General features: G+C 48.1%; 2 long non-coding RNA genes across 2 annotated transcripts; one reads left to right on the top strand and one right to left on the bottom strand.

Annotated features, from left to right (window-relative positions):
• The first annotated feature begins 1,147 nt into the window (after positions 1–1,147).
• LOC121828839 (uncharacterized) lies at positions 1,148–6,468 on the top strand. The gene is made up of 3 exons (XR_013050759.1): positions 1,148–1,701; positions 3,669–3,776; positions 5,822–6,468. It is a non-coding gene; the product is annotated as an uncharacterized LOC121828839 (long non-coding RNA).
• Positions 6,469–7,385: 917 nt separating this feature from the next.
• LOC121828838 (uncharacterized) lies at positions 7,386–17,494 on the bottom strand. Its single transcript, XR_006071452.2, has 3 exons — positions 12,914–17,494; positions 10,900–10,957; positions 7,386–10,008 (listed from the first exon to the last, which is right to left on the bottom strand). It is a non-coding gene; the product is annotated as an uncharacterized LOC121828838 (long non-coding RNA).
• Positions 17,495–19,190: the final 1,696 nt, after the last annotated feature.

The following is a 19,190-nucleotide window of genomic DNA, read 5'->3' as shown; positions in this document are numbered from 1 at the left end:
TCCTCTCTGTGCCTGCACTTGCTCCACTGGAAAACGGAGCATGTTGTTCCCCAATGGAGGGATTTACCACGCTGAAAAAAAAAATGATCCCGGAAAGAATGTTGAGTCATGTCTGACCTTTCTTGGTCATCAAAGCAAAGTCAACACAATCACTAATGTTGTCACTGTTGTGACTATGACTCCCATGGGGAGATTAAAGAGAAGGATCACTATTGTTATTATTGTGACTGTAGTTACCACTGTGAAGTGTTCCTGTGGGTAGAAACAAGGCCTAGACTCCTAAGGCATGGCCCAAAGACCTGTTGGTGACTTCAGACAAACCCCATTTGCAGCCAGGTACTCCCTTTGTAGGGTAGAGGCTGGTCCCACCAGTGTCCTGCCAGGCCTCCGATGTACTTACTCCCCCGACTCTGTCCTGAGCCCTGCTGTGGAGGGCAGCCAACCTGAGCTGGGAGGAGGCAGGTTGTGGCAAAGTTGGAGGCTCTCTTCCAATGGCCGGTCTAGGCCTCTCCCTCATGGGCTGAGGCCCCTCTGTGCGCAGACACCTCATTCCTGTATCTGGTTCCTGGCCCCTTCTCCCTATGTTCTTTCTCTCCGGACACTTTCTCCTTTCTCCATACATTCATCCTCTCCTGACACTTCAGCCTGCTTCCTGCAGTGGGAGGCCATGCCTTGGGGAGGGTTCCCTCTGGGCCAAGGTCCACAGAGTTTGCACTGGGAGGGAGGGAGGAAAGGAGGAAGAGAGGGACGGAGGTGTTTTCTGAAAGGGTGGCTAGGAGACCTTTCCGCCTTCTAGAAAGGGCCTGTCTCCTAACTTCTGGTGATCTCAGCAAGCTCTCATTCTTTTCTATGCCTCAGTTTCCCTATCTGCTCAACTGAAGAGCTGAGCAAACTGCTTTTGATGAGTAGGCACCTTTCTAAGTCTCCAGACAGCATCTGAAATGCAGGTGTCCTCATATCAACTGTGGTGTCATAGGCAGGGACCAGAGGGGATGGGCTTCCGGGAATTCCAGCCCTACGCCACCAGGCAGGGCAGCAGGCTGTTGACTGTTTCTTACACAGCATCGACTGAAGTTTTCAACACACCATTTTAACTCCGAAGTTAAAATGCGAAGTCTGACAGCAGTAACTAGTGGGTATAGATTTACCATGTGTCAGGCATTTTGCTAAAATGTTTCACACGTATTAATTTATGATGTAATCTTCCAGTAATGCAGTGAGGAAAGCACTATTAATAGTTTAAAATTGAGTAACGAGCAATTGAGTAACTTACCCACGGCAGCTCAGCAGATTGGGGAATCTGAAAACAGTTCACTTGGCTCTGAACTACTGCTGTTTGTTTGGAGGGGGAGGGGAGCTAGCTCATCTTTTCTGATGTTGGAATCTCTCTGACAGCAACTCTCTTCGAATTCTTTGCTTGGCTTCAGCTTGTACACCTGCAGGGACGGAGAGCTCACTACCTCCCTGGGGATCTAGCTCTGGCTGCATCAGTATGAAAACACTCCCTCAAGTTTGTGGAGTGCTTAATAAGTCTTCAAGACTCAGAGTGGTTTCCTGGGAAACAGAGCAGCTTGCTCAGCCCCCAGGGACATGGTGTGGTCTGGATTACAAGTGAAGAAATTTAGAAAGAGCCAAAAACCTCACGTTTTGTTGCCACGGGAGAGAGGACATGTTGTGGACCCACAAGCAGAGGCTTATTGTGTGTGTTGTTCCCGCCCTGAGCTTAGTCCGTTTTGTGCTGCCGTCCAGAGTTCTGCAGACCGGGTGACTCATAAACAGGGAAGTTTGTGTGGAGCCATTGTGGTGGCAGCTGTAATCCCAGCAATCAGGAGTGGAGGCAGGAGGACCGTGAGTTTGAGGCTCCACAGTGAAGGCTAGTCTGAAGAAACCAGGGTGTAGATAGAGCTTAGTGCCCTGGGTGTGGTCTCCAGCACAGCCAGAGGGAAAGTTGACTGGCTTGGTTTATGGGTCTAGAGCAGTAGTTCTCAACCTGGGGGTCAAGACCCCTTTGGGGGTTGCATATCAGATATTTACATTATGATTCTTAACAGTAGCAAAATTACGGTTATGAAGTGCCAATGAAAATAACTTTATATGGTTGGGGGTCACCGCAACCTGAGGAACTGTATTACTAAAGGGTTGCAGCATTAGGAAGGTTGAGAACCCCTGCTCGAGAGGGCTATGAAGACCAGGATCAGGAAACAGGCCTCTGATGAATGTCTTCTTGCTGCCACAGCAGAAGGAGGAAGGGCAAAGGGGAGCATGTCCATGTGCACACAGATGATAGACAGATGACAGACGGGAGCCCCGACGGAACTCATGTTTCGGGGCCTGCCATCTCATTAGTCCATGCAGGAGGGTGGCACTCTCAGGATGCAAACATTTGGCCCTGACTCCTGATACTGTGACAGGGGAATTACAGATTAAACTTCTAGGGAGACAGTTCCAAGTCACAGGACTGAGCATCAACCTCACTTGTGGCATGTCCTTTACAAGACTAGCTTCTTCCCAGAGTCCTCAGAAGGGTGATAGAGCATAATGCACAAGAGGTGCCAGGCAGAGCTAGACATTAATGTGTCCTGGGAATTTTGCATTATCTGTATTAAAATCCAGTCTCAGGCTGGTATTTCTGATTGGTCAATGGTTTGATCATACAGCAAGTGAGGTCAGGATGTTGACTCTTGACTCCAAACTGTCCTGTTTGGCATACAGAAGAACAGAGTCCCAGGGAAGAGGAGGAATTTGGGTATTCCAATTAGTTGGTGGCCTAAAAAAATAGCCCATGGAGCAAAGTAAAAGGTAATTAGCCAATCCCATGGGCTATCTTAGGAAATGTGAGGTCCAAGATCAAAAACAGGCCCCTGGGAGGACATTGTCTCCTTGGCACTAAGCTTTCTAGAGATCACCATTGTGGGGCCACAGAGTGTTCATCCTAATATCCAGTGTTCCAGGAGGAGTGTCCACACTTACCTCTGAGACATGGAACAGGAGAGAATGCCTTTAGTGTCTGAGGACATAAATACAGGAATGTACCTATGGCTGAGTGGCTCCGTGGAGAAAGCAAGGACTCAGGAAATGCAGGTGGCCTGAACCCAACTGCCCTTATGTATGTGACCACCCTGAGCCTCTGTCTCTTCATAGAGTTGAGACTGTTGAGAGACTTAAAGGTGACATGGACAGCTAAGTAGCTGGTCGAGAGAGAGAGAGAGAGAGAGAGAGAGAGAGAGAGAGAGAGAGAGAGAGAGACAGACAGACAGACAGACAGACAGACAGACAGACAGACAGAACTTTAGTCAGAAGCTGGGCATCTCTGGCCCCTGGAGTTGCACTCTGCTCCCACCACTGGAAGGGCTCAATATAGACCCACTGGTCCAGTCCTTTTGCTCCAGACTCCCCTCTCCTTCATGTCCTCCCTGGACCTGGAGGCAGCTGTGCCAGCTCAGGGAGGAAGGTTCTAGAAGAAGCACCTCCCGTTCCCTGAAGGTGTTTGCTCAGGGCCACCCCAGGATGAATATTTCCTTTTATAATGTTGCTAATCACTTTCCCCTGCAGGCAGGAGCCAGCCTCTCCACGGCTCCTGCAGCTGTGGTGCCCTGTGGGCTCTTCATCAATGTTACATGGTAATTAATAATAGATTCTCCTGCTCCAACTCCTGCTCCCTCTGACAGGCTGGATCTTCCCTACCAGATGAGACCGAAATCAAAGGCCTGAAATTGCAACTGGAAACATTTCTTCCAACAACTCGAGGGAAGAAATCGTGACAGCTTAAACTACGGGTAGCTCCAGCATTGGATGACCTTCTTGCTTTACCCTAGGACACCACAGATGAATAGTTCTGCATCAAGGACTGGAGACTTTCACTATGTGTTCAGAGGGGGTTATAGTCTAGTATGTCTTGGTGTGATGAAGTAGATGGCAGTGGAACTCAAGACTCACTCCTTCAACACATGCCCGGCTGGTGCTGATGCTGGCGGTCCAGGCACCCCTCCCTGAGAACCACTGCTTTATTTACTACGCACAAACAGAGTTAGTAGGTACTTGGCCCAGGGACATGGAGTGAGTAAGGCAAAGTGGTACCCACACACTTGGATAGAATCAACTCAGGGCGTCATGTGATGGGTTAGAAAGCAGGATCTAGAATTAGATGTGCCGGATTCAAGGCCTGAGTCTGTAGCTACACATGGAAGAGCCTCCCGTGTTTTTGAAACTGTCTAATGGGAATAATTATGTATCATGTCTCAGTTGACCAGAGGGACAGTTGAGAAAACAGATGTAAAAATATCTGCTCAGAAGTGTGAGTAACATAATGTGACTTAGCCTGTGGTTACTATTGTTACTGGGTGATTGTCCACAGTTGTGTGACTAGGTCTTGTGGTAGAGGGGTGACATTCATTTATCAGTTCGTTCCACACAATTATCTTGACCTCCAAGAACATTCTGGGCGTGGGAAACACAGAGGCAGATGCATCAGCCACAGATCTCTCCTCTCATGGGGGTGGGTCGGTTGGAGGCGGAACTTCTTAGCAAAAGGCACATGTATTTACAAGACTCCAGAGAAGTGTGACATGTGACAAAGAGGAACTAAACAGCCCAGGAAATAGATGCTTTGTTAGGGATCAGAGTCAGCTGAAGTCCTTCTGACAAGGTGTCCACTGGAGAAAGAGCCCACTTATGAAAAGCTAGGACGTGTCTTGAGGAGGGTGTCCTAGGAATGGTAGGCCCAGGTCTGTGCAATGTACCCCAGCTGCGCATCTCATGTTGCTCATCCTCTAAAAGCCTTCAGAGACTCCAGACCTTTGGACTTTAGAAGAACTAACCCCATCAGATATATATATAACCCCTGGGTATATTCTTATACTCCAGGCCTGCTCAACCCGGCTAGCAGATAGGAGCAGCTTCAGAGGTGGCCAGCTGCATTGACCATTTTCTTGTCAGAACCTGGCTTGATTGACAGGTCTGAAGGATGATAATCTGACCTTTACCTCTGGTAGAGTAAGAGTTAGAGCACTCCTGGCTGTAAATGCTTTGCAAGCTGGACACTTAATAGGTGCTCCGTGAATAGCCTCCTGAGGCTTGGCTCCAGGTGAGGCTCCTATCAGAATTCTTATTGTGCCAGGGTGTGTGTTCTGTTTGCATAAACTTACATAAAACTTCAACTCTTGCATCCCTTTTCTGCTGTTAGTTCCTGTAAGTTCAGGCCATCTCCCTTTTCTCCACTACTCCCTTTGCTCTTTCAAAGAATTTCAAGAGTTAATCAGGTATTCTGGTGTGGAAGCTGTTTTGATTGGGGCCTCTTTTTCGGGAGGAGCTGTCCTCCCTGAGGCCCTTGGTTCCCTGCTTTCCTGGAAGGAGACACCAGCAATGGTCTCAGACAGTGGAGGGGGCCTGGAATCTTCAAAGGAAAAGTCAATTTTATTCTCTCTGCTCACAACAGTAGAGCAAAGAGACAAGGAGACAGTCCAGAGCAGCAGCAAGAAAAATTCACAACAAAGTCTTTAGAACAACCTAAGCAAACAGTGCTCTTAACACAATAGTGCATTTCGTTACTGATTTATTTCCCTGTAATATTTCTTAGAGTTGGTACTCAACTACACCCACACCACCACCCCGACACACACACTAGTTTTATATATAAAACTTTTCTCTATGCTATTACAAACTTGCCAACCTCGTTTTTCAAAACTATGTAGCATTCCTTAGTACAGGATGTTCTTAATGTGCCCCCTGTCATAGAGTATTTAGATGGTATTGGGTTTCGTTGAGGTACTTGTGGCTGTGATGTATGTACTCCTGGCTTTTTCTCATTGAATTTTAGTTACAGGATGGGAGAAGCAGGCAAGATGAAGGCTCTGAAAAGACTTCGTGGCAGTTGTTTCTGGATTTCAGAGTGTGCTTTTGGATTGTCGTCGCCACAGGCCCCTTTGATAACGGTAGATGAGACATACTCCTGCCTCGCGCCTCCCAGCTTTGGGGCCCTCACTCCGTCCGGACGCTTGCTCCTTTGTTGGGATGCTTGAATGATAGGCCTTTTTGCAAATACCCTTGGTGCACAACATGCAACTGGGATTCAGGGAAGCTTGAGCTGTCTCTAATTCTCACACATCTTACTTTGTCAAAACAACAAAAAAGACTTCCTGTCAGCCAGAAATACCTTGAACTTAAACAAGGAAGTGTTGCCAGTTTCTTGTAGTGGGTAGCCATTCCAGCTTTGGTCTGGAAGTTCCAACCCCCATTGAGGCTTCAGTAACTATTACACCTACAAGGTGGGGCCAAGGGAGGTCCCTGAAGACCAGAGAATGGGACACGCTCTCTTGCTGCTGGGAGCCCAGATGCTAGAGGAGCCTGCATGCTAGAGGTGGACCGACAGAGTTCTCCAGAGAACACCACCGGACTACACTGCATCATTCCCAGAACCCTCAACCTACCTATCCCTTCATTTGTAAGTTACGCCATTAAATAAATCTCCTTTTAACTACGTGGAGTGGCCTTAATAATTTCACCAATAGTTTCTTTTCCTTCCTTCCTCCTCCTATTCTTCCTCTTCCTCCTCCTCCTATTCTTCTTTCTCCTCCTCCTCTTCTCTTATTCTTTTAATAAGAGCATTCCAAGAGCTAGCTACTCAGGGAATGTTCAGCTGTCTAATGATGCTGTCTATGTCTATGTCAATGATGCTGGGTTCTGTCTTCCATTCTTGAGAAGGGCGCATTTGTTTTCACACTTGCTGCCCCATGGCCCCATTATGATCGCCACACCTCCATGTACCAGGTTCTCCTCCAGGGTATAAAGAGAAAGGAAAATCAAGGGAGTGAATGGCCTTGTCATCAAGCCTCTTTGCTGTGTCGGGAAGACAAAAGCTTTCCTTAAAGCCTACACAGATTTTTTTGCTTGCATTTCCATAAGCCAGAAACAAGTTGTATGGCCATTCCTAAACAAGTTACTAGTGAACAGAAAAGTGTTACCAAGATTCACACCCAGGGCTCAGTGATGGCTGCCTTTGTGGTGAGAGAAAAAAACAAATAGGAGAATAAAACAGAAAGGACTAAAACAGGGAAGAACAGGGTGGAGTTCATGAGAAGGAGCTCACCAGGAAGAAGATTTCACCATGGACTTAGTGGAAGATGGGATCATTTCACCTCAGAAGGATACTTTCGTTGGCTGATACCCATTCCGCTGGCCCCAAAGAGTAGCTAACCAGGGCTAGGGAGCTCACGATGTTCCACAATGAGAAGAGAAATGTGCAGTGTGAATCGATGGCGCCTGGAATTGGGGTAGCCATGTTGCCTCCATGAGGGATCCAGGTTGGAGATCTAGACTGAGGACCTGTGCTCAGATGAAGGGACAGAATTGGAGCCAAGATCTTGATTTCAATGTAACTGTGGCACATGTGACTTCTAGACTTTTTTCAGTTACAAATGTTAGCTAATATGTTCTCAGGGTTGTGCAAATGAGCTTATCAAGCAACCAGAAGAATGGTAACCGACCGAGATGCAAACGGGAAGTCACCAAAAAGGGCTGCATAAGGGTGATATAGTTTTGAAAAACTGCGTTGGGCCAAATTTGACCAACACATTCTGGCTTGAGTTGATTGGACCTGCTGATGTGCACTGTGGTACCCTGATGTGATGCTTCCAGCAGTGAGAAGGCTCTCATCATGGGATACACTGTTGCCCAGCCTGACCCTTCCCTGTGAGCTTTAGGCCTGCACCAAGGTCAGACCTAAAATTCTCATGGACAGAGGCCTGCGGAGACATAGGGGGAGGGGCAGTGTTTTGGTTCCTCAAATGCTTCCCCAATGGCTGCGGGGCTTCCTCCTGTGGGAGGCCTTGTGTCAACAGGCAAGGTTGGCAGCTGATCAGAAGTAGACAAGAAAAAAAAAATCCCAGGAAGCTCCAGAGAGCCTGGGCAGCTTTGGCATGAAGAGGTGAGAGGAAGTGGAAGGGCAGATAGCATGTGCCTGCTCCTGCCCAGGCGGAGGCTGCTGGCTATATTCCCTGTGGCTCTGAGCAGAGGCCTTCCCTGGGGTGCAGTTGTCTTGCGTGGGAAATGCATGGCCAGGGACAAACTGACAGCTGTCTCCAGGCCACAGTCAGGGCTGGATTTATGAGTTCTTCCTCATCACCAGGCTGTGGTGGCCTGCTAGAGAGAGATGGATGACACTTAGTCCTGCTCTCCTGGAGCACCAGTGTGTGAAGACACACATGTAGTACAAATCTGCATGTAACTGACAGGCAACAGAGGTTGGGGGGGGGGGACTAACAAGTTGTAACCTATCTAGTTGACTCTTTCAAATGATTTTAATTCCAATTAACTTGGAACGCTCTGGTCTTGAGACAGTATCAGACTCGGTGGGAGAGCGGGCCGACGGCTGGGCACTGTTGGTGATGTTGTGGGCCCATGGCTACCTGTAGTGCCCACAGTCTTGAAGTACAACATGAGTGGGATGGGGGGTAAATGGGCTGTGGGGCAGAAGGAGCCCTACCTGCGTGTGTTTGACCTGGGAAGGATGCACTGGCCCTGAAGTTGGCAGATGGGTGGGACCTGGCCACCAAGTAATGTGAGGACTCTACATGAGATGAACAGGCGTGGGAGCCTCTCTGTGCATGTGCTTGGGGCATAGCTTCTTCTGTCTGCTGGGGGATAAGTGTGGAGGTCGAGGGGGGAAAGCCATGAAGAGTAGAGACAGACCAGACAGGACCCAGAGGTCATTATAACGGTTCTGGAGCCTGTGTTTAGGCATGGGGGTTATAGTGAAGTCTAAACAATGATAGTTTTGTACTGTTCAGGAAGTCTTCTCTCTTACTTCTGGGAGGATAGGTGGGAGGGCCGAGAGAGAGGAGGCCAGGCTGGTCAGGGCTGTGGAGAAGGACAAGGAAGCAGGTGTGGGTAGGCGTCTGCAGAGCTTGGCCCCTGTTCTCTCCACAGGGGCACAGGGCAGCTTGTTGCTGCAAGGACTAGTTTCTCTGGTGAGTTTTCTGTCCCCTTTGCTGATTTTTGAGTAAAAAAACAACTCACATCCTGCCATTATGGAGCTGGGATGGCTCAGCTATATGGGGGCTCAGGGCCTTCCGGGCCAGGCTCTGGGAGATGGCCCTTGACAACAGTCCTCCAACAAAGTCAACAAGATATCTCAGGAAGATTGGAAGGGGTACTGAAGAAAGAGCCTTGGGGTCCTTGTCAGCCTTTATAACAATGCTGCTGGTTAGGTTTCGTCAACTGATGACTGATGTAGGAGAGTCCAGCACTGTGGGCAGTGCCACCCCTGGGCAGGTGGTCCTGGTTTGTATAAAAACTTGGCTGAGCAAGCCATGAGAGGGAGCCCGTAAGCAGCGCTCCTCCATGGTCTCTCTTCTGCTCCTTCAGGGATGACTGTGATCTAGAGATGTAAGCCAAATAAACCCTTTCCTCCCCAGGCTGCTTTTGGCCCTCATGTTCTTATCACGGCCACATAAACTGAACTAGGACAACATCAATAATGATAAGGGCCTCCCACCTGTTATCAGTTGATCCTGCAGGGTGCACCCCAAATCTAAATCCGATGTTCCATCCACCACCTCCAACTCTATCCCAGGTACCCTAAGTTCTAATGCCCCCCGCTCTCCTACAAGCTGTTCGTGAAGAATCCTGTTAGTGCAGATCTCAGCTCACAGTAGGAAACTGATAGGTTCCTGTGGCATTCATGGGTAAAGCCAAGAGCCCCACGTTATCTGCTCCAGCTGGGGGCCCAGTCCCTAACCCTTTCACTGAACTTCCCATCCCTGTTCCCCTGACCCTGTCACCAGACATTCCCTCCTTCCCCACCACCCCGCTTTTCTGTTCTTTCCACTGACTGACCGTGGAAACAAACACTTCCCAAGACAGTCACATGGTTCCCTTCGCTGTTGGTGATAGCAGGGAGGGAAATCCGGCTCCTAGGCTGCAGCAGCCCGTGGTGGAGTCCCCTTACTGCAGCAGCCCGTGGTGGAGTCCCCTTACTCCTTACCCAGCGCTCCACTCAAGGAAAGCCCAAACCTATGACGGCAACAGAAAGGAATTTCACAACCAGTCAGCATGAAACAGAGCTGTGGGCTATTAAAAGAGATTTAAAAATATTTCTTCAAGTTCATAATACAATTACATCATTTCTCCCTTCCCTTTCCTCCTTCCAAACCCTCCCTTAAATCCCGTCTTGCTCTCTTTCAAATCATGGCCTCTTTCCAAAAGAGCTTTTTAAACATGGATTTAATGCCTGGGGATCAGTAGAAAGAAAACTGTTCAGGGAAAGAATAAGACATCCCCTAAGCATGAGTATGGGCTTTTCAAGGGAAAGCCACGCTTCATGGCCCTTAAAAAAATCCATGTATTATTTATTTTTATTTATTTATTTTTCAGTAGTCCATCCACATACACAGTGTACTGTGATTAAAGTCTTCCCTTGCTCCCTGTCTTTCCACTCTGAAGTCCTTCTTCTTCCCAGCTATAGACCCTCCATGGCTACACCACTGAAGAAAATGCCTTCTCCTGTAGCGATTATAAACACTCAATAGTTCCTTGGGGGAGGAGGGGGAGCCTGCCCCAAGCTGAGAGGGACACAAACATAGGCTTGTAAACATAAATATTTAGAAGGAAGTGTGGCAACCTGTCCATTTAGGGAAGCAACAATAGTATGTTCCCCTTTGGGCTCGTGACTCACTCAGTCACAGGCTTTCAGCCAGGTTTATGGTACTGAATGTGTATGCCCTCCTATGGAAGGGGCCTCCTGTACAGGCTGGTTACCCCCACTGTAGTCATGTCACTCTTCCGCAAGTGGGAAGCAGGTGCTGTGGCAAGCATGTTCTAGAGTGGACGAGACCGTGATGATCATCCCCCCACCACCATCCCCACCCCCATCCAGCAGCCTGCTTAGCAGGTTTTAACACTTACATATGCGGCCAGCAGAGAGGAAGTTTCCGGCTCAATTCCAGTTTGGTTTCTCCACATCCTGTAACCAAAGTATGTGGTGTCTCCAGCAGTAGGACCCTAACATCTAGTGTTGGTAGGATGCCAAAAGTGATGATAATAGCCACTACGCTTTGGGGAAGCTGCCTAGCTTCACAAGAGTCATATATATGTGTATGTATATACATATATAAACACATATATGTGTGTTTATATATTATATATGTAATTTTGGTAATTGTAAAGTTATTGTCTTCAAAGAGTTGTGAGACTTAGTCTTTAATGGCTGGTGCATTTCTCCAGCCCGTGCTAAGAAATTTAAATGAAATCATAATGGCTCATGAGATAAACCAGACAGGAATCCAGACAAAACTCTAGATCACAGGGATCACAGTTAGGGTATCTTTACTGTAAACAAATATTCAGCGTATCGTTGTTGGGATTCCCAGAATGTATACAAGAGAAGTGGGACTCTACTTGAGACCATAAATACCCAGACCTGAAGTCTGTTTTGATGCTATTTTAACATCCTTACTTGAAGATATCTGTAGAAGAAATACTCCCCTATGTCAGTAACCTTCACAGCTACTGTTGATAGCGCTGGAATCCTCGATTCTCAGCTCTGAGAGGCATCACGGAGGCGCTGGACCGAGAGGCTCTCTTTCTGTTTGTCGATGAACCCTCGACTTTCCCTTTCTTGCTGCACGCTACCCAGTTTAGATTGTTGTTCAAATGTTACCTTCTTATTCAGACCCTGCCCAAGCATCTTATTTAAAAATGCACCCTCAGCTCTCTTCCTCAGGTCCCCTTCTGTGACTTTCTTCACTGGCTCAGCCACCATGTAACAGAACATTTTATTTATCTATCAGTCCAACATCCCCGCTCTCGCCCCCTTAGCCTGTGAGCTCCGGAGGGCTGCATTAAGAACAGCTCAGAGCCTTCGGCGGCTGCCCAGTTTCCCAGAAACAGAGTTTCCATCCTGATCACTGTTGAAGCCTTGGTGCTGAAAGAAGTTGGCACAGGTGGCAATGCCATCATGTTTGCTCAGGGATGTGGGCACTATCCCACCAAGCATGGTGCACCTGGGGCTGCGCTTCAACCTCTGCCACATCCAGAGAGCTGGTGCCGCAGCTGGAGATGTCTGCATCAGAGGTTTGCTACGAAACCATTACTGAGTTGTCGTTTTCTCCTGTGTCCAGTCTAATTCTAATCTCATCTCCAGAATCCTTCCTCTCTGGCATCATGGCTCATTAGCATTGGGTTAGCGTGGCCAGCCAGCTTTTCCTCTTCTGAAACTTCCCATCTGTTTGTGCATGCTGTCCATCTTTTCTATTAGGTCCTTTAATCACTTTGTAATGATTTGCATTGTATATGTATGTGTACCATGTGCATGCATACATAATGTAAGCCAGTGGTTTAAACTTCTGGTTTAATAATAGATGGCTGTTTATTGAGTATCATGAGTCGAGCACTGAAACAGTGATTTTAATCTTTTCAACCAGAGATTTAGATGAGAAAATTGGGGCTCAGTAACTATAGGTTACTTGTCTGGCTAAAAGTGTCCCAGCCCTCTGGCAGACTGACTGCAGAGCCTTTGTTATAATTGGCTCTCCTGGGCTGCTGGGCTGATGCCATCTATTTGCTGTCCTGAAGACCTTCACTCAGCTCGCCAATTTATCCACACCAAAGGATCCAGGTGGCTCATCCCCATGGCACCTCACTGTGGCTTAAATTCCAGCACCTCCAATGCCTTCCAGCCCCTGCCATCTGGCCCCATCTGCCACTCCCTTCCTCTCCCCAGAGCCTCTCCAGCAGGGTGCCAAGCTGGTCCCAGCCTTTGCCAGGAGGATACCACACCAGTCCCCATGGTTTTCTGTCTCCTTACTCTTCTTACCCCACCTCCAATCTCAGTTTACTCTCTCATTCACTGGGCCTGCTCATTCAACATAAATGACATGGTTGAGCTCTGGTCTTTCTACTTACCAGTTGTACGACTTACATGATCAGTCTGTCTCTCTGCGTCTTTATTTGTAAAGCAGAGATAATGAGAGAGCCTGTCTCCGGAAGTCCACATGAAGACTCAGCAAGCTAGACCAAGGGCCATCATAGAACAGCTGTCTCAAGAAAGGCAGCTGTGACACAGTGGTGGCACAGACCCAAGACTTCTCTGGGATACCCCCTTCTCCAGCTGAGATGCAAGAGGACTGTGAAAGGAATTCCTATGGCCGAAGCTAGAGATGGCCCAGGCCCCAAGCTGGGCCTCCCTTCTCTTGCCTGCCTATTTAGCCGCTTGGCTGGTCAGGTCAGAGTCCAGCTGGCCGAGCTGTGGCATGAATTCTCCTGCACTCCCTCCCCTTGTCCCCATGCCAGCTACATTGGATTTTTTGTCACCAGAGACAGGCCACAAATGACAAACATGAGAGTTTGCCCGAATAAAGACACTTCCTTCCGAAGGAATGGAGTGCTCAGGAGGACAGAGACCCAGACAGGCAAACACACAGACAGAACACCATGTAACAACAGCTCACACGCTGTGCCCAGGATTTATTTCATGTATATTAATTGATATGATTCCAGAATTGGAATTTCTGGGCCATATGTAATCCTCTGATCTAGTGCTTTATGTAACAACTTGATAAAGTCATTTTTTAAAAAAATGATTATTCCCATTTTACTGATATGGAAGATGAACCAAAGAGGGGGTTAAATTTGCCCAAGGTCATATCAGGCCAGTGGCAGACCTATATTATAACCTAGGGAATCACACTACCTGGATAGAACTCTGGAGACTGTGTGACCATGGTGTGCATGTACAATGACATATGCTTGGTTGTAGACATTTGAATGCAGATGCTGTACCCTGATGGACATGAAGACCTTCCTGTAGATGCATGAGGTGGGACAAAGATACCCACCCACACTTACAGGTGGGGGTGGCTAAGAAATCACTGTTGACCTCATGGGAGCCAGAACATAATAATATATATGTATACTCAGGCACATCTGCACTCAGAGGTAGGTACACTCATGGGCACACATTCTAAGACTGCTCCCACATGTACACAATCACATGGATTCAGTGGCAGCTCCAGAGGGACAGGTGCTCCTCTGCAATTCCTATCATGTCTGACACTAACATGTGCTCAGCTCATGCCTTGTGGCTTCCTGTCTGGGAAAAGTCCATCCGTTTATAGTTAAGAGCCCTGGCTTAGTCAGATAGGCCCATGATCCTACTATGAGGCAGGTGACTTCCTGTTCTAAAGCTTGGGTCTTTCCAAAGAGTGTGCCTTCCAGCTCCAGTGGTTGCCTGGCTGTTGTGCCGATGTATTAGGGATGCCCCCACCCAAGGCTCTTGTCCCAGATGGATCCAAATGGCTTCTTCCTACATCTCTTTCAGGTACATGCTTAACCACCGTTCCCCAGCCAGACTTTCTAGGTTTCCTGGTGAAATTATAACTCTCTAGCTCTGCTCTTGACCTCCCCTCCCCCAGAACTCTATTCCTGTCTTCCTAGCACCCTTCCCTGAAACTCCTTTAAGTTTTCCATTTGCTGTTACTCTCTTCTGCTACAGTGTAAGCTCCATAAAGGGGTGTCTTCTGAGCCCAGGACAGGCCTGATGTGTGGTAGGCGTGACCTTCACTGTGACCTTGCAGGCCTGTTGGGAGGTTTTAAAGAATCACCACGGGCACTTGAAGGGATGGAGAGAGCACGGCTATCTCAGAACTCCTTTTGAACATCACCAGCTTCCACACAACTACGTCTCTACTGGAAGAGTCTGCTGAAACGTGGGGTGAATAAGAGTCCACAGCCAGCCGGTGATTTCAGCCCGGTCTCTGGCTCAGTACTGTTTGCATGGGGCGTCTTTCCACATTGACATCTTTGAAGATACAGCACCACAGGAATATCATGAGTATATTCTGGGCATGGCTGAGGTCACCCTCCATTCTTCCAACCGGTGCTTATAGAACACATACTGTGTGCCACTGTGCACAGTTGCAGTGTTTTTTTAAAAAAAGATATAATATTCCATCACGTAATATCTACCATTTTAGCTGCTTTTAACATGGCCCATTCGCAGTAAGTGCATTTATACTGTTGTGCAATCATTGTTACACTCCATCTTCAGAACCTCCTTACCTTTTAAAACTGAAATTCTGTATCCATTAAACACAGTCTCTCCACCCTGTCAACTACTGCTTCTTCTGTTGCTATGGATTTGACTATTCTGGAAACCTCATGTAAATGGAAGCACACAGTATTTGTTCTTCTGTGACTTACTAATTCATTTAGTATAATGCACTCAAGGTCTATGTATATTGTAACAGCAGAAACTCATTCATTCTTTTTTGAAGCTGAATACTATCCCACCGTTTGCACAGCATATGTTATCTGTTCTTTCATCAGCAGACACAGGTTGCCGCCACATGTTGGCTACTGGGACTACTTTGAGATAAGTTCTCATATATTCTAGGCTGGCCTCAAACTCGTTATCTAGCTGAAGATGACCTTGAATTTCTGATCTTCCTGTCTTCACCTTCCAAGTGCTAGGATTATAGGCATTTTAGGTGGCCCAGGGGATCAAGCATGGGCCTCACGGACGATGGGCAAACACTCTACCGACTACGATTGACCCGAGCTCCAACAAATTTATTTTTGATATCCTGCTTTGAGTTGTTCGGGGGTATGCACCCAAAGTTAGAGTTACTGGGCCTTGTGCAATTTTCTGACTCAGAGTTTTATGCAGTGGAGTTTGGAAGAGTAGCCTTGCACAATATTACTGACCAGCCTTGTGGATCCTTCCAAGGTGATAGATAGAGGCCCACCTGCCTCTTTAATTATTCAGGACACTTCTGCTTTCATCCTTAATTTAGGCTCTCCCCAATTCCAGGAGTCAGGTGGGAGGAAGCCTGTAATCTCCTTAGGTCAGACAAAGACATTTGATTCACCAGTGGAGGGTGGGGGTGGGGTGGGGAGTTTCTCAGCCAAGGTCACTGGCTGAGCTGTGGTGGATCCTCCAGGTCTATCTTGAACCCTAGGCCTGCCTTGGTCGTGACCTTGGAGACAAGGATGGCACTGTGATCATTCCTCATGCCTTTCTCCTAGTAAGCAGGGCTGAGCATCCGTAGAAAGCAAGATCCTGAGCAACTCTGTCGCCCTGTGCCAAGTGATCAACGAATATGCAGCCTACCCAGGCTGGAAATCCAGAGCATCTCAAGGCTACCTGGAGAGTGAGGGGAGATAGCACCCTCACAAACTGCCTGCTTGATGGAAAATCATTCAGTTCCCTGGCAACCATAAATAGGCTTCAGCCATGGCCACTCTGCACAAAGGCTAGGGGGTCTCTGGATATGGAGAAGAGCCCTAGAGTCCTCCTTTGGGCTGGGCACCCTTTCTAGACCTCAAGTCTAGGAAAGCAGGAGAGATTCTGGTACCCCTGAGACGCCATTCCATCTCAGCAGGGTAGGGTCTGGTGAAGGAGCACATAATCTCATTTTGCTTTCACTTTTTGGTGGTCTGATTTTTGTGGGATTAGAGCAGGAGATTGTGCACCCCTGGGCTGGAATATCCCCAAGGGAGCAGACATGTCCAGAGCTCAGTGAATCCTTCCTAGCTCACTTCTCTCCTGGCACAGAAAAAAAAAAAGTGCTTAATGAATGTGAGTTGACTGGCTAAATAGAGGTGGGGGGAGGGTGGCATGGGCACTCTGCTGATTTCCTCTGTTCTCATGAATTACAGCGTTGATACCCCTGTGACACAGGATAAGACTAAAGCTTCAGGAGGTGGGACAAGGTGCCTGGGTCACACAGATGGTAAGCAGTGTGTGTCTGTATGCTTTGAGTGTGTGTGTTATGTGTGTTGGCATGTATCTGTGGGTATCCAAATGTCCTCTGTATGTCTTGGAATCTGGGCACCTGGGCACCACTCTGGATTTGTGTTGCCCGTGGGCATCTCCTCCTGCAGCTGCTGTGTGGGCACCTTTGTTTTTGAGTGCGCATCTGTGTGCCTTTGTAAACCACTGTGACACCTTTCACGTTGGCTGTCCTCTTGTCTCTGCATGTCCTGGACCTTGCGGGTCGACAGCCCAGCTCTGTTGGATCTCCAAGCCCTGTTTAGTGTGCCATTGTATTTTCCTGTGTGTTGCAGACTCCCCCAATCCCTTGGCAACCCCTTGACCTCTAGGTTGTGAGTCCTGAGCCCTTTGGGCACAGCCTGAACTGGGGCAGAGGAGACACAGGCAGGCTCTGTGTAGCCCTGGAGCCCAGATTCCAGTCCTTATCTCCAACATTGGGCTCCTGACGTAAAACTGCCAACCCTGTAAGATAACGAGATGACTCTTCAGATAAAACACTTGCCACACAAGTATGAGGACCAGAATTTAGATTCTTAAATCCCACTCAAATGCCAGGTAGAACTGATGGCTCACCTGTAATCTTAGCCCTCGGAAGGCCGAGATAATAGATCCTTGGAGCGAGCTGGATAGCTAGGCTAGCCATGTCTGTGAGCGCTTGGTTCAGTGAGAGATCCTACCTCAGTAAATAAAGTGAGGAGGGATGGAGACGGATACCAGACATCAGACTTTTGTCTGACCTCCACATGCATCTGCATGCATCTGTGCACACGCTCCCCGCCCCCCGCCACGCACACACATGTATACACAGGCAACAAAATCAACAACAAAAATCATCAACCCCGGAATGAGCAACCAGGATATCTGTTCGAGGTTTGTTTCCATGGCAACACAGAAGCTGGCGGGCCTCTGGCTCATAAAACAGGTCATAAAGCAGGGAGATGGGTGGGGGCGCTGCTGGGCTTAGCAATGGGGTACTTCCAGGTGATGCTGGGGTCCTAGAGACTGGATTGTCTTTCGGGGGAAATGATACCTGTGCTGTCTCTACCCATGTGCTGAGTAGTCTTGGGAGAGTTCCTCTGTCTCCCTGAACCTCAGTTTCCTTCTCCAAGAATGGAAACAGAACTAGCTCCATAGTTCTGCCCCTCAGGTGTGATGCTGACTGAATTCAGGAATGCCCTTGGTGAGAGGGCCCAGCAGGACTCATCTGGAATGAGTTCTCAGGGCCTCAGTGACCCATAGGGAGAGATCTGAGGAGAAGCAGCAACAAGAATAAAGATTTCGTTGGGTTGAGAGCTGGATGCACACCTCTCTTTGTCTGTAAGCTGTGGGACCTTGAGGAAGGGCTGAAATCTCTGGGCTGAACTGAGCTCTGAAAGAGAGACCAAAATCTCACAGGTTTTTTTTTTTTTTTTTTTTTTTTTTTTTTTTTTGTGAGAAATGAGTCCAAGTCTGTAGTACACTCAATATGGCTCCTGTTCTGATGTCTGGGTGAGGTGTGTGTAGTCGTAATAGCTATTAGCAATAATAGTGCCTACTCTGTGCCAAGCCATCTCCTAAACGCTTCACACATGGCATTTATTTCACCCTTACAAGTAATTATTCCATTTTTCAAATGAAGGCACTGTTAGGTCCAAAGCCGGCTCCAAGGCCGGCAGCCAGTGTCCTGAATGACAGTCTGGGCTCAGCTCGGGGTGGACTCTGACGGGGTAAACAGAAAGATTGCTAGCGGATAAACAAAACCTAAACTCGGCATTCCTCAGAAACCTTGTGAATCGGGTTTCTGTTTGTTGGATAAAGCCATCACTTCCTTTATCCACCCCCTGCAGCCAACTACCTCAGGCAAGGATATCTCGTTTCCAGTGAGCTCACACAAGCCTGGAACAAACCAAAGTCCCCAGTGCTAGCTCCCAGGCTGTTCAGGCTCACCCCCTACCTGTCCCCTTAAAACTGACAAAGTTTCTCCCCACATTTTTGCTGTTCTGTCTGCTCCCCCACCCCCTTAAGAGAGCCCCAGCAGAGTGGAAGGTTGCAGAAGTCTGCTGCAATCCAGACAGATGGTAGCCAAGTTCGAACCCTGAGGCTGTCAGAAGAGCCGTCAGCCATCAGTGTTTGTCCCCTGACCATCTCATAGGAGGCAGGTGATGGGGCAAATAGGAATCAGACCTAAATTTCTCACATCAAGGGCTCCTCCATTTGTTCATCCATTCCCCGGCTTGAAGCTTATCTCCCTCAGCCCGTCCGCTCTCTCCTGACCCCATCCTGAACTAAGTGGTCCAGCTGATGACACTCTTACCTGATGGTCACGCTCCATCCAATCTATTCTCACAAAACAGTCAGGAGACTTTCTTGAAAATGCAAATTAGATCATGTCACTGGCTGAATACTCTTCCAGCTTCTTGAGTCATCCAGAGTGAATGTAAGATTA

This window comes from Peromyscus maniculatus, chromosome 4, assembly GCF_049852395.1.
Source record: "Peromyscus maniculatus bairdii isolate BWxNUB_F1_BW_parent chromosome 4, HU_Pman_BW_mat_3.1, whole genome shotgun sequence".
Classification (NCBI taxonomy): Eukaryota; Metazoa; Chordata; class Mammalia; order Rodentia; family Cricetidae; genus Peromyscus; species Peromyscus maniculatus.
The sequence above is the reverse complement of the archived record's forward strand: the minus strand, read 5'-3'. Positions and strand labels throughout refer to the sequence as shown.